Source organism: Mus caroli, unplaced genomic scaffold (genome assembly GCF_978045245.1).
Source record: "Mus caroli unplaced genomic scaffold, Mus_caroli_1 scaffold_5, whole genome shotgun sequence".
Lineage (NCBI taxonomy): Eukaryota > Metazoa > Chordata > Mammalia > Rodentia > Muridae > Mus > Mus caroli.
This window is the reverse complement of record NW_028227260.1, coordinates 61,178,122-61,182,753: the sequence shown is the minus strand read 5'-3', so window position 1 is coordinate 61,182,753 and position 4,632 is coordinate 61,178,122. Positions and strand designations below refer to the sequence as shown.

At 44.1% G+C, this 4,632-nt stretch overlaps 1 pseudogene; it reads right to left on the bottom strand.

Moving 5' to 3' along the window:
- Nucleotides 1-1,483: 1,483 nt before the first annotated feature.
- Nucleotides 1,484-4,393, bottom strand: LOC110286337 (uncharacterized; annotated as a pseudogene).
- Between the last annotated feature and the right edge of the window lie 239 nt (nt 4,394-4,632).

Sequence of the window (4,632 nt, the reverse complement as noted above, 5' to 3'; positions counted from 1 at the left end):
CCAACAACACAAATGTAACCCAGTCCCACCACTGGAATCCTTGCTTGGCCACAAAAGATGGCCAGTTCAGGCTCTGTATCCTCCATTACTAGGAGTCTTCACTAACATCAAACTCATAGATTCCAAAAAATTTCAATTGCACTGAGTTTCCACACTGCCCCTCAACTGCCCCCAATTCCAGCCATTTCTCCCTGCACTCTTTCCCTCTATATTTTCACCTGAACCCTCCCACTTTCATACCTACCAACCTGCAGTACACCTAAAAAATCTATTGTGTTTTCCCTTCCCTGGCTTGTCCATGTGCCCAACTTCAAGCCCTCTTCATTACCTAACATCTCTGGTTCTGTGTACTGTAGCTTGGTTGTCATGTACTTAATAGCTAATATCCACTTATAAGTGAACACATACCATATTTGTCTTTCTGGGTCTCGGATACCCTACTCATGATTATTTTCTTTTCTTGTTGCATCCACTTGCCTGTTGTGGTGCTTTGAATAAGTTTCGACCCCAAAGGTAAATGTGTTTAAATGCTTAGCAATAAGGAGTGGCACTAGGAAGAGGTGTGGCTTTGTTGGAGGAAATGTGTCACTGTGTAGGCTCCTATGCTCAAGCTCCACCCAGTGTGAAATCAGAACCTCCTTCTGACTGCTTTCTAATCATGATGTACAACTCTTTGCTCCTCTAGCACCCATCAAGTCTGCCTGCATGATGCCATGCTTCCCACCATGATGATCATGGACTGAACCTCTTAAACTACCTATAAGCCAGCCCCAATTAAATGTTTGTCTTTCTAAGTTGCCTTAGTCATGCTGTCTCTTCACAGCGATGAAACCCAACTAAGATACCTATAAATTTCAATATGTCTTTTTTTTTAACAGCTGAGAAACACTCCATTGTGAAAATGAACCATATTTTATCTCCTTTTTAGGTGTTTTCCCATGAATTTATTTATTTATTCACTTTACATCTTGATCACATCACCTTACCTCCAAGTCCCCCCACCACATGGCTTCTCCTCTATCCCTCCCCTTTATTTCTGAGAAGGGGAATTGCCCCTGGGAACCACACCAACTCACACTGGTACCTCAAGTCACTGCAGGACTAGGGACATTCTCTCCTACTGAAGGAAGACAAGGCAACCAAGTTAGGAGAATAGGATCCACAGAGAAGCAGGAAACAGAGTCAGGGTAAGCTCCCATTCCACTTGTTGGAGGACCCACATAAAGACCATGCTGCACATCTGCTACATATGTGCAGGAGGCCTAGGTCCAGCCCCTGGATGCTCTTTGGTTGGTGGTTTAGTCTCTGGGAGCCCCCAGGGAACCAAGTTAGTTGTCTCTGTTGGTCTTTTGATAGAGTCACTATCCCCTTCATGTTCTTCAGTCCTTCTCCCAACTCTCCCACAAGGCTTCCCAAGCTTGGTCTTTGGCTGTGGGTCTCTGCATTTGTTTCCATCAGCTGCTGGTTGAAGACTCATAGAGGACTATAATGCTAGGCTCCTCTCTGTGAATCCAGGCTCAAAGATACAAACATAGCCTGAGGCTCCAAGGTAGTTGAAGGAAGGCAGACCTGCAATGTTGTCCCTATTGATCCTTGGAACTACTCAGCACTCCCCCCGCCCCCACAGGCTCATCAAATTGGCAGGGATTGCTACTGCAGTCATTAATGTTCATCTCACACAGGGTTCCTATGTATGCAGTCCAGCAGTGACAAATATAGCTGTCGACAGTGTCTTCATATGTTGTGTCATTGTGATGAGGCTTTGATCAACAAAGAGGCATCAAAGTCTCACAGTGTGTCCCTGTGAATAACCTCCCCATGCAGATACAGTACTAGTTCTCTTCTCTATCCACATGTAGATCTCCATGGAAACATGGCTGACTGATACATTCACTAGAGTTGAGTTCACAGTGATCTCCAAGGAATCCAGGTGCATAGTCACAGAAGTAAGCCCTAAGAGCATTCTGGAATGTGGCACCATGTGAACATGGCTAGGATTCACATCCATCAATTTCTAGCTCACAACTCACACTAGAATACTCTTGAGGACAGACACATATATATCTTCCTGTCTTATTGAGGTATACAGCCTCATTCATCAGGAATCAGAAATACATCCATCTACTTCTAAGTCATACTGTCTGCCTTGGTATCCAGGCAAAGAGAAGCAGAAGTAGGCATTGATTCCATCCTATAACACATTCCCATTGTGATCTCACAGAACATTCCAGTATATCCAGCAGGGCAGATACAGACAGGGTGGTCCAGATCTTTATGTCAGGTACCTCCATGTTGGCAGGTGTTCCCTCCACAGGAATTAGTAGAAGTTTCACAGGTCAACCTCCTGTACCCAGGAAGACATTGACACAGGAAGCCTCTTTCTCCTGGAGTACTCACACAAGTGGTAATTCCTTGGCAGGTATGGGAGAAGAACAGGTCTTTTAGATCTTAAGTCTTTGTCCAAATTATTGGCTATGTCTAAGTAACAATTGTCTTGTGAAAAACCCTTGTGTATAGACTTGTTTTGACAAGAACTTAAAAGATACGTAGTATTGTTTTTATTGCAAAATGAATCCTGGCACCTCAAATCACTACAGGACTAGAAACATTACATTCTTTCCCACTGAGGCCAGTCAAGATAGCCCAGTTACGGGAGCAGGATCCACAAGCAGACAGGTAATGGAGTCAGGCTAAGCCCCCATTTCAGTTGTTGGGGACCCTCATGAAGATCATGCTGCACATCTGCTACAAATATACAGCAGGCCTAGGTCTGTTCCCATCAGTTTTTGGTTAGAGACGTTCATAGGTCAGTTATGCTAGGCTCCTGTCAGTAAGCATGCCAGAATATCTTTAAGAGTTTCCAGGATTGGTTCTTGCCCATGGGATGAATCTCAACCTGGGCCAGTCATTGGTTGGCCACTTCCTTAGTTTCTATGACATATTTGTCCCTACACTTCTTATAGGCAGGGCAAATTTGGGGATGAAAGTTTTGTGGGTGGGTCAGTGTCCTTATTCCTCCACTGGGTGGCCTGCCTGGCTACAGGAAGAGGTTACTTCAGGCTTTATATATCCTACTGCTAGAAGTCTCAGCTATAGTCATCCCCATAGGCTCTCTGGAGCCTCCCCCATCCCAGGTCTCTGGCATATCCTACAGATCCCCCCCTTCCTTCCCTCCTTTGCCAATTTCTGGTCACTCTCCTGGCTCTACATACATCTGATCCCACTCTGTTTCCCCTCCCCATTCCCTCTCCCACTCAGTTCCATCCATCTATCCATGTCTGATGACTATTTTATTTCCCCTTCTGAGTGAGATCCAGGCATCCTCCCTTGGGCCCACCTTGTTTATTTAGCTGTTCTGGGTCTGGATTTTAGCATGGGTATCCTGTACTTCATGGCTAATATCTACTTATAAGTGAGTACATACCATGCACGTCCTTTTGGGTCTGAGTTGCCTCACTTGGGATATTTTCTAGTTTTATCCATTTACATGTAAAATTCATGATGTGTTTGTTTTTAAAAACTGAATAGTATTCCATTGTGTAGATGTACCACATTTTCTGCATCCATTCTTCAGTTGAGGGACATCTAGGTTGTTTCAAGTTTCTGGCTATTAGAAATAAATCTGCTATGAACATAGTTGAGCAAGTACATTTGTGAGATGGTGGGACATCTTTTGGATATACACCTTGGAGTAGTATAGCTGGGTCTTGAGGCATAACTACTCTCAATTTTCTGAGAAACTACCAAATTTATTTCCAGAGTGAATGTACAAATTTGCACTCCCACCAGCAATGCAGGAGTATCTGCCTTGTTCCATGTCCTTTCCAGTACACTCTGTCCCTTGATTTTAATTAATTAATTAATTAATTAATTAAATTTACATTCCATCACTGCCCCACTGCTGGTCCCTCCCTGTCCTTCTCTCCCTCCTCCTCCCCTTTTCTTCTGAGGCCAGACAAGGCAGCTTTGTTGGGGAATGGATTCCACAGACAGATAACAGCTTTAGGGACAGCCTCTGATCCCATTGTTGGGAAACCCACAAGGAGACTGAGCTTCACATCTGCTACATATGTGCCTTTTTCCAGTTCATGTGTGGTCTTTGATTGGTGGCCCAGTCTCTGAGAACTCCAATGGGTCTATATGTTAGTTGACTCTGTTGGTCTTGCTATAGAGTACCTATCCCCTTCAGGGCCTTTAATCCTTTCCCCATTCTTCCATAACAGTCCCCAATCCCTCTGTCCAGTGCTTGGCTCTGTACATCTTCATCTGTTTCAGTCAGCTGAGAGCCTCTCACAGACCAGTTATGCCAAGCTCCTGCCTTGTTCTCGGTGGGAGCTGTCCTCCTGAGAGAGGCAGGCAGAGGTGCAGGGTGAGGAGTGGAGTGCAGATCCATGATTGCAGGTAGTGGTGTGGACCAGAAGGAAGTGAATCACATTTTCTTTATCCATTCTTCTATTAAGGAATATCTAGATAGTTTCCAGTTTCTGGATATGGTATATTATGAATATATTATATTATGAAAATTATTTATATTATGAATAAAGCCTCAATTAACATAGTTGAGAAAGTGTCCTTATGGTAGTATGGAGCATCCTTTGGGTATATGACCAGGAGTGGTATTGATGGGTCTTG